This window comes from Ascaphus truei, chromosome 5, assembly GCF_040206685.1.
Source record: "Ascaphus truei isolate aAscTru1 chromosome 5, aAscTru1.hap1, whole genome shotgun sequence".
Classification (NCBI taxonomy): Eukaryota; Metazoa; Chordata; class Amphibia; order Anura; family Ascaphidae; genus Ascaphus; species Ascaphus truei.
This window is the reverse complement of record NC_134487.1, coordinates 228,937,799-228,949,385: the sequence shown is the minus strand read 5'-3', so window position 1 is coordinate 228,949,385 and position 11,587 is coordinate 228,937,799.

Genomic DNA, 11,587 nt, shown 5'->3' with positions numbered 1-11,587 from the left:
GCCAAAAAGTAGCTTCGAAAAAAGCTTAGGTTAAGTTTCAGAGTTGCTTCTAATGTACCAAAGCTGGACTTAGACATAATTTCACTCTCACAACATTATGGCTGGTTGGAGAGAGTCCGAACCACAAGTACCGGGTCCATGGTTCTGGCCGTATACTTGGGGGACGGGGACGACTCCAATTAACCCCTGACTATACCGGGGATACGCTTATCACAATGCCTTTCTTGTCTGTGCTGAAGCAGGGCATTCTGGCAGCCAAGTTGCTTGACCTTTATTAGTGAGCCTGGTTACCCCCTCTCGGAACCACAGACTTAGAAATCGCCAGCTCATGTACAGTGCATAAAATATATTTATATATATACCCTTATACACCATTTTAATAAAAAATATCACAAAATTCTTCTAAGTCCCTCGGGAAGAGTGAAAGACGCGCACGTTCATTTTCAGAGCTCCTAGACCTTCCTATAAGAAGTTAGCCAAAAAGTAGCTTCGAAAAACGCTTAGGTTAAGTTTCAGAGTTGCTTCTAATGTTCCAAAGCTGGACTTAGACATAATTTCACTCTCACCACATTATGGCTGGTTGGAGACAGTCCGAACCACAAGTACCGGGTCCATGGTTCTGGCCGTATACTGGGGGGACGGGGACGACTCCCATTAACCCCTGACTATACCGGGGATACGCTTATCACAATGCCTTTCTGTTCTGTGCTGAAGCAGGGCATTCTGGCAGCCAAGTGGCTTGACCTTTATTAGTGAGCCTGGTTACCCCCTCTCGGAACCACAGACTTAGAAATCGCCAGCTCATATACAGTGCATAAAATATATTTATATATATACCCTTATACACCATTTTAATAAAAAATATCACAAAATTCTTCTAAGTCCCTCGGGAAGAGTGAAAGACGCGCACGTTCATTTTCAGAGCTCCTAGACCTTCCTATAAGAAGTTAGCCAAAAAGTAGCTTCGAAAAACGCTTAGGTTAAGTTTCAGAGTTGCTTCTAATGTACCAAAGCTGGACTTAGACATAATTTCACTCTCACAACATTATGGCTGGTTGGAGACAGTCCGAACCACAAGTACCGGGTCCATGGTTCTGGCCGTATACTGGGGGGACGACTCCAATTAACCCCTGACTATACCGGGGATACGCTTATCACAATGTCTTTCTGGTCTGTGCTGAAGCAGGGCATTCTGGCAGCCAAGTTGCTTGACCTTTATTAGTGAGCCTGGTTACCCCCTCTCGGAACCACAGACTTAGAAATCGCCAGCTCATGTACAGTGCATAAAATATATTTATATATATACCCTTATACACCATTTTAATAAAGAATATCACAAAATTCTTCTAAGTCCCTCGGGAAGAGTGAAAGACGCGCACGTTCATTTTCAGAGCTCCTAGACCTTCCTATAAGAAGTTAGCCAAAAAGTAGCTTCGTAAAACGCTTAGGTTAAGTTTCAGAGTTGCTTCTAATGTTCCAAAGCTGGACTTAGACATAATTTCACTCTCACCACATTATGGCTGGTTGGAGACAGTCCGAACCACAAGTACCGGGTCCATGGTTCTGGCCGTATACTGGGGGGACGGGGACGACTCCCATTAACCCCTGACTATACCGGGGATACGCTTATCACAATGCCTTTCTGGTCTGTGCTGAAGCAGGGCATTCTGGCAGCCAAGTGGCTTGACCTTTATTAGTGAGCCTGGTTACCCCCTCTCGGAACCACAGACTTAGAAATCGCCAGCTCATATACAGTGCATAAAATATATTTATATATATATATACCCTTATACACCATTTTAATAAAAATTATCACAAAATTCTTCTAAGTCCCTCGGGAAGAGTGAAAGACGCGCACGTTCATTTTCAGAGCTCCTAGACCTTCCTATAAGAAGTTAGCCAAAAAGTAGCATCGAAAAACGCTTAGGTTAAGTTTCAGAGTTGCTTCTAATGTACCAAAGCTGGACTTAGACATAATTTCACTCTCACCACATTATGGCTGGTTGGAGACAGTCCGAACCACAAGTACCGGGTCCATGGTTCTGGCCGTATACTGGGGGGACGGGGACGACTCCCATTAACCCCTGACTATACCGAGGATACGCTTATCACAATGCCTTTCTGGTCTGTGCTGAAGCAGGGCATTCTGGCAGCCAAGTGGCTTGACCTTTATTAGTGAGCCTGGTTACCCCCTCTCGGAACCACAGACTTAGAAATCGCCAGCTCATATACAGTGCATAAAATATATTTATATATATACCCTTATACACCATTTTAATAAAAAATATCACAAAATTCTTCTAAGTCCCTCGGGAAGAGTGAAAGACGCGCACGTTCATTTTCAGAGCTCCTAGACCTTCCTATAAGAAGTTAGCCAAAAAGTAGCTTCGAAAAAAGCTTAGGTTAAGTTTCAGAGTTGCTTCTAATGTACCAAAGCTGGACTTAGACATAATTTCACTCTCACAACATTATGGCTGGTTGGAGAGAGTCCGAACCACAAGTACCGGGTCCATGGTTCTGGCCGTATACTTGGGGGACGGGGACGACTCCAATTAACCCCTGACTATACCGGGGATACGCTTATCACAATGCCTTTCTGGTCTGTGCTGAAGCAGGGCATTCTGGCAGCCAAGTGGCTTGACCTTTATTAGTGAGCCTGGTTACCCCCTCTCGGAACCACAGACTTAGAAATCGCCAGCTCATATACAGTGCATAAAATATATTTATATATATACCCTTATACACCATTTTAACAAAAAATATCACAAAATTCTTCTAAGTCCCTCGGGAAGAGTGAAAGACGCGCACGTTCATTTTCAGAGCTCCTAGACCTTCCTATAAGAAGTTAGCCAAAAAGTAGCTTCGAAAAACGCTTAGGTTAAGTTTCAGAGTTGCTTCTAATGTACCAAAGCTGGACTTAGACATAATTTCACTCTCACAACATTATGGCTGGTTGGAGAGAGTCCGAACCACAAGTACCGGGTCCATGGTTCTGGCCGTATACTTGGGAGACGGGGACGACTCCAATTAACCCCTGACTATACCGGGGATACGCTTATCACAATGCCTTTCTGGTCTGTGCTGAAGCAGGGCATTCTGGCAGCCAAGTGGCTTGACCTTTATTAGTGAGCCTGGTTACCCCCTCTCGGAACCACAGACTTAGAAATCGCCAGCTCATATACAGTGCATAAAATATATTTATATATATACCCTTATACACCATTTTAATAAAAAATATCACAAAATTCTTCTAAGTCCCTCGAGAAGAGTGAAAGACGCGCACGTTCATTTTCAGAGCTCCTAGACCTTCCTATAAGAAGTTAGCCAAAAAGTAGCTTCGAAAAACGCTTAGGTTAAGTTTCAGAGTTGCTTCTAATGTACCAAAGCTGGACTTAGACATAATTTCACTCTCACAATATTATGGCTGGTTGGAGACAGTCCGAAACACAAGTACCGGGTCCATGGTTCTGGCCGTATACTGGGGGGATGGGGACGACTCCCATTAACCCCTGACTATACCGGGGATACGCTTATCACAATGCCTTTCTGGTCTGTGCTGAAGCAGGGCATTCTGGCAGCCAAGTGGCTTGACCTTTATTAGTGAGCCTGGTTACCCCCTCTCGGAACCACAGACTTAGAAATCGCCAGCTCATATACCGTGCATAAAATATATTTATATATATACCCTTATACACCATTTTAATAAAAAATATCACAAAATTCTTCTAAGTCCCTCGGGAAGAGTGAAAGACGCGCACGTTCATTTTCAGAGCTCCTAGACCTTCCTATAAGAAGTTAGCCAAAAAGTAGCTTCGAAAAACGCTTAGGTTAAGTTTCAGAGTTGCTTCTAATGTACCAAAGCTGGACTTAGACATAATTTCACTCTCACAACATTATGGCTGGTTGGAGACAGTCCGAACCACAAGTACCGGGTCCATGGTTCTGGCCGTATACTGGGGGGACGACTCCAATTAACCCCTGACTATACCGGGGATACGCTTATCACAATGTCTTTCTGGTCTGTGCTGAAGCAGGGCATTCTGGCAGCCAAGTTGCTTGACCTTTATTAGTGAGCCTGGTTACCCCCTCTCGGAACCACAGACTTAGAAATCGCCAGCTCATGTACAGTGCATAAAATATATTTATATATATACCCTTATACACCATTTTAATAAAGAATATCACAAAATTCTTCTAAGTCCCTCGGGAAGAGTGAAAGACGCGCACGTTCATTTTCAGAGCTCCTAGACCTTCCTATAAGAAGTTAGCCAAAAAGTAGCTTCGTAAAACGCTTAGGTTAAGTTTCAGAGTTGCTTCTAATGTTCCAAAGCTGGACTTAGACATAATTTCACTCTCACCACATTATGGCTGGTTGGAGACAGTCCGAACCACAAGTACCGGGTCCATGGTTCTGGCCGTATACTGGGGGGACGGGGACGACTCCCATTAACCCCTGACTATACCGGGGATACGCTTATCACAATGCCTTTCTGGTCTGTGCTGAAGCAGGGCATTCTGGCAGCCAAGTGGCTTGACCTTTATTAGTGAGCCTGGTTACCCCCTCTCGGAACCACAGACTTAGAAATCGCCAGCTCATATACAGTGCATAAAATATATTTATATATATATATACCCTTATACACCATTTTAATAAAAATTATCACAAAATTCTTCTAAGTCCCTCGGGAAGAGTGAAAGACGCGCACGTTCATTTTCAGAGCTCCTAGACCTTCCTATAAGAAGTTAGCCAAAAAGTAGCATCGAAAAACGCTTAGGTTAAGTTTCAGAGTTGCTTCTAATGTACCAAAGCTGGACTTAGACATAATTTCACTCTCACCACATTATGGCTGGTTGGAGACAGTCCGAACCACAAGTACCGGGTCCATGGTTCTGGCCGTATACTGGGGGGACGGGGACGACTCCCATTAACCCCTGACTATACCGAGGATACGCTTATCACAATGCCTTTCTGGTCTGTGCTGAAGCAGGGCATTCTGGCAGCCAAGTGGCTTGACCTTTATTAGTGAGCCTGGTTACCCCCTCTCGGAACCACAGACTTAGAAATCGCCAGCTCATATACAGTGCATAAAATATATTTATATATATACCCTTATACACCATTTTAATAAAAAATATCACAAAATTCTTCTAAGTCCCTCGGGAAGAGTGAAAGACGCGCACGTTCATTTTCAGAGCTCCTAGACCTTCCTATAAGAAGTTAGCCAAAAAGTAGCTTCGAAAAAAGCTTAGGTTAAGTTTCAGAGTTGCTTCTAATGTACCAAAGCTGGACTTAGACATAATTTCACTCTCACAACATTATGGCTGGTTGGAGAGAGTCCGAACCACAAGTACCGGGTCCATGGTTCTGGCCGTATACTTGGGGGACGGGGACGACTCCAATTAACCCCTGACTATACCGGGGATACGCTTATCACAATGCCTTTCTGGTCTGTGCTGAAGCAGGGCATTCTGGCAGCCAAGTGGCTTGACCTTTATTAGTGAGCCTGGTTACCCCCTCTCGGAACCACAGACTTAGAAATCGCCAGCTCATATACAGTGCATAAAATATATTTATATATATACCCTTATACACCATTTTAACAAAAAATATCACAAAATTCTTCTAAGTCCCTCGGGAAGAGTGAAAGACGCGCACGTTCATTTTCAGAGCTCCTAGACCTTCCTATAAGAAGTTAGCCAAAAAGTAGCTTCGAAAAACGCTTAGGTTAAGTTTCAGAGTTGCTTCTAATGTACCAAAGCTGGACTTAGACATAATTTCACTCTCACAACATTATGGCTGGTTGGAGAGAGTCCGAACCACAAGTACCGGGTCCATGGTTCTGGCCGTATACTTGGGAGACGGGGACGACTCCAATTAACCCCTGACTATACCGGGGATACGCTTATCACAATGCCTTTCTGGTCTGTGCTGAAGCAGGGCATTCTGGCAGCCAAGTGGCTTGACCTTTATTAGTGAGCCTGGTTACCCCCTCTCGGAACCACAGACTTAGAAATCGCCAGCTCATATACAGTGCATAAAATATATTTATATATATACCCTTATACACCATTTTAATAAAAAATATCACAAAATTCTTCTAAGTCCCTCGAGAAGAGTGAAAGACGCGCACGTTCATTTTCAGAGCTCCTAGACCTTCCTATAAGAAGTTAGCCAAAAAGTAGCTTCGAAAAACGCTTAGGTTAAGTTTCAGAGTTGCTTCTAATGTACCAAAGCTGGACTTAGACATAATTTCACTCTCACAATATTATGGCTGGTTGGAGACAGTCCGAAACACAAGTACCGGGTCCATGGTTCTGGCCGTATACTGGGGGGATGGGGACGACTCCCATTAACCCCTGACTATACCGGGGATACGCTTATCACAATGCCTTTCTGGTCTGTGCTGAAGCAGGGCATTCTGGCAGCCAAGTGGCTTGACCTTTATTAGTGAGCCTGGTTACCCCCTCTCGGAACCACAGACTTAGAAATCGCCAGCTCATATACCGTGCATAAAATATATTTATATATATACCCTTATACACCATTTTAATAAAAAATATCACAAAATTCTTCTAAGTCCCTCGGGAAGAGTGAAAGACGCGCACGTTCATTTTCAGAGCTCCTAGACCTTCCTATAAGAAGTTAGCCAAAAAGTAGCTTCGAAAAACGCTTAGGTTAAGTTTCAGAGTTGCTTCTAATGTACCAAAGCTGGACTTAGACATAATTTCACTCTCACCACATTATGGCTGGTTGGAGACAGTCCGAACCACAAGTACCGGGTCCATGGTTCTGGCCGTATACTGGGGGGACGGGGACGACTCCCATTAACCCCTGACTATACCGAGGATACGCTTATCACAATGCCTTTCTGGTCTGTGCTGAAGCAGGGCATTCTGGCAGCCAAGTGGCTTGACCTTTATTAGTGAGCCTGGTTACCCCCTCTCGGAACCACAGACTTAGAAATCGCCAGCTCATATACAGTGCATAAAATATATTTATATATATACCCTTATACACCATTTTAATAAAAAATATCACAAAATTCTTCTAAGTCCCTCGGGAAGAGTGAAAGACGCGCACGTTCATTTTCAGAGCTCCTAGACCTTCCTATAAGAAGTTAGCCAAAAAGTAGCTTCGAAAAACGCTTAGGTTAAGTTTCAGAGTTGCTTCTAATGTACCAAAGCTGGACTTAGACATAATTTCACTCTCACAACATTATGGCTGGTTGGAGACAGTCCGAACCACAAGTACCGGGTCCATGGTTCTGGCCGTATACTGGGGGGACGGGGACGACTCCAATTAACCCCTGACTATACCGGGGATACGCTTATCACAATGCCTTTCTGGTCTGTGCTGAAGCAGGGCATTCTGGCAGCCAAGTGGCTTGACCTTTATTAGTGAGCCTGGTTACCCCCTCTCGGAACCACAGACTTAGAAATCGCCAGCTCATATACAGTGCATAAAATATATTTATATATATATATACCCTTATACACCATTTTAATAAAAAATATCACAAAATTCTTCTAAGTCCCTCGGGAAGAGTGAAAGACGCGCACGTTCATTTTCAGAGCTCCTAGACCTTCCTATAAGAAGTTAGCCAAAAAGTAGCTTCGAAAAACGCTTAGGTTAAGTTTCAGAGTTGCTTCTAATGTACCAAAGCTGGACTTAGACATAATTTCACTCTCACAACATTATGGCTGGTTGGAGAGAGTCCGAACCACAAGTACCGGGTCCATGGTTCTGGCCGTATACTGGGGGGATGGGGACGACTCCCATTAACCCCTGACTATACCGGGGATACGCTTATCACAATGCCTTTCTGGTCTGTGCTGAAGCAGGGCATTCTGGCACCCAAGTGGCTTGACCTTTATTAGTGAGCCTGGTTACCCCCTCTCGGAACCACAGACTTAGAAATCGCCAGCTCATATACAGTGCATAAAATATATTTATATATACAGTATACCCTTATACACCATTTTAATAAAAAATATCACAAAATTCTTCTAAGTCCCTCGGGAAGAGTGAAAGACGCGCACGTTCATTTTCAGAGCTCCTAGACCTTCCTATAAGAAGTTAGCCAAAAAGTAGCTTCGAAAAACGCTTAGGTTAAGTTTCAGAGTTGCTTCTAATGTACCAAAGCTGGACTTAGACATAATTTCACTCTCACCACATTATGGCTGGTTGGAGACAGTCCGAACCACAAGTACCGGGTCCATGGTTCTGGCCGTATACTGGGGGGACGGGGACGACTCCCATTAACCCCTGACTATACCGAGGATACGCTTATCACAATGCCTTTCTGGTCTGTGCTGAAGCAGGGCATTCTGGCAGCCAAGTGGCTTGACCTTTATTAGTGAGCCTGGTTACCCCCTCTCGGAACCACAGACTTAGAAATCGCCAGCTCATATACAGTGCATAAAATATATTTATATATATACCCTTATACACCATTTTAATAAAAAATATCACAAAATTCTTCTAAGTCCCTCGGGAAGAGTGAAAGACGCGCACGTTCATTTTCAGAGCTCCTAGACCTTCCTATAAGAAGTTAGCCAAAAAGTAGCTTCGAAAAACGCTTAGGTTAAGTTTCAGAGTTGCTTCTAATGTACCAAAGCTGGACTTAGACATAATTTCACTCTCACAACATTATGGCTGGTTGGAGACAGTCCGAACCACAAGTACCGGGTCCATGGTTCTGGCCGTATACTGGGGGGACGGGGACGACTCCAATTAACCCCTGACTATACCGGGGATACGCTTATCACAATGCCTTTCTGGTCTGTGCTGAAGCAGGGCATTCTGGCAGCCAAGTGGCTTGACCTTTATTAGTGAGCCTGGTTACCCCCTCTCGGAACCACAGACTTAGAAATCGCCAGCTCATATACAGTGCATAAAATATATTTATATATATATATACCCTTATACACCATTTTAATAAAAAATATCACAAAATTCTTCTAAGTCCCTCGGGAAGAGTGAAAGACGCGCACGTTCATTTTCAGAGCTCCTAGACCTTCCTATAAGAAGTTAGCCAAAAAGTAGCTTCGAAAAACGCTTAGGTTAAGTTTCAGAGTTGCTTCTAATGTACCAAAGCTGGACTTAGACATAATTTCACTCTCACAACATTATGGCTGGTTGGAGAGAGTCCGAACCACAAGTACCGGGTCCATGGTTCTGGCCGTATACTGGGGGGATGGGGACGACTCCCATTAACCCCTGACTATACCGGGGATACGCTTATCACAATGCCTTTCTGGTCTGTGCTGAAGCAGGGCATTCTGGCACCCAAGTGGCTTGACCTTTATTAGTGAGCCTGGTTACCCCCTCTCGGAACCACAGACTTAGAAATCGCCAGCTCATATACAGTGCATAAAATATATTTATATATACAGTATACCCTTATACACCATTTTAATAAAAAATATCACAAAATTCTTCTAAGTCCCTCGGGAAGAGTGAAAGACGCGCACGTTCATTTTCAGAGCTCCTAGACCTTCCTATAAGAAGTTAGCCAAAAAGTAGCTTCGAAAAACGCTTAGGTTAAGTTTCAGAGTTGCTTCTAATGTACCAAAGCTGGACTTAGACATAATTTCACTCTCACAACATGATGGCTGGTTGGAGAGAGTCCGAACCACAAGTACCGGGTCCATGGTTCTGGCCGTATACTGGGGGGACGGGGACGACTCCAATTAACCCCTGACTATACCGGGGATACGCTTATCACAATGCCTTTCTGGTCTGTGCTGAAGCAGGGCATTCTGGCAGCCAAGTGGCTTGACCTTTATTAGTGAGCCTGGTTACCCCCTCTCGGAACCACAGACTTAGAAATCGCCAGCTCATATACAGTGCATAAAATATATTTATATATATATATACCCTTATACACCATTTTAATAAAAAATATCACAAAATTCTTCTAAGTCCCTCGGGAAGAGTGAAAGACGCGCACGTTCATTTTCAGAGCTCCTAGACCTTCCTATAAGAAGTTAGCCAAAAAGTAGCTTCGAAAAACGCTTAGGTTAAGTTTCAGAGTTGCTTCTAATGTACCAAAGCTGGACTTAGACATAATTTCACTCTCACAACATTATGGCTGGTTGGAGAGAGTCCGAACCACAAGTACCGGGTCCATGGTTCTGGCCGTATACTGGGGGGATGGGGACGACTCCCATTAACCCCTGACTATACCGGGGATACGCTTATCACAATGCCTTTCTGGTCTGTGCTGAAGCAGGGCATTCTGGCACCCAAGTGGCTTGACCTTTATTAGTGAGCCTGGTTACCCCCTCTCGGAACCACAGACTTAGAAATCGCCAGCTCATATACAGTGCATAAAATATATTTATATATACAGTATACCCTTATACACCATTTTAATAAAAAATATCACAAAATTCTTCTAAGTCCCTCGGGAAGAGTGAAAGACGCGCACGTTCATTTTCAGAGCTCCTAGACCTTCCTATAAGAAGTTAGCCAAAAAGTAGCTTCGAAAAACGCTTAGGTTAAGTTTCAGAGTTGCTTCTAATGTACCAAAGCTGGACTTAGACATAATTTCACTCTCACAACATGATGGCTGGTTGGAGAGAGTCCGAACCACAAGTACCGGGTCCATGGTTCTGGCCGTATACTGGGGGGACGGGGACGACTCCAATTAACCCCTGACTATACCGGGGATACGCTTATCACAATGCCTTTCTGGTCTGTGCTGAAGCAGGGCATTCTGGCAGCCAAGTGGCTTGACCTTTATTAGTGAGCCTGGTTACCCCCTCTCGGAACCACAGACTTAGAAATCGCCAGCTCATATACAGTGCATAAAATATATTTATATATATATATACCCTTATACACCATTTTAATAAAAAATATCACAAAATTCTTCTAAGTCCCTCGGGAAGAGTGAAAGACGCGCACGTTCATTTTCAGAGCTCCTAGACCTTCCTATAAGAAGTTAGCCAAAAAGTAGCTTCGAAAAACGCTTAGGTTAAGTTTCAGAGTTGCTTCTAATGTACCAAAGCTGGACTTAGACATAATTTCACTCTCACAACATTATGGCTGGTTGGAGAGAGTCCGAACCACAAGTACCGGGTCCATGGTTCTGGCCGTATACTGGGGGGATGGGGACGACTCCCATTAACCCCTGACTATACCGGGGATACGCTTATCACAATGCCTTTCTGGTCTGTGCTGAAGCAGGGCATTCTGGCACCCAAGTGGCTTGACCTTTATTAGTGAGCCTGGTTACCCCCTCTCGGAACCACAGACTTAGAAATCGCCAGCTCATATACAGTGCATAAAATATATTTATATATACAGTATACCCTTATACACCATTTTAATAAAAAATATCACAAAATTCTTCTAAGTCCCTCGGGAAGAGTGAAAGACGCGCACGTTCATTTTCAGAGCTCCTAGACCTTCCTATAAGAAGTTAGCCAAAAAGTAGCTTCGAAAAACGCTTAGGTTAAGTTTCAGAGTTGCTTCTAATGTACCAAAGCTGGACTTAGACATAATTTCACTCTCACCACATTATGGCTGGTTGGAGACAGTCCGAACAACAAGTACCGGGTCCATGGTTCTGGCCGTATA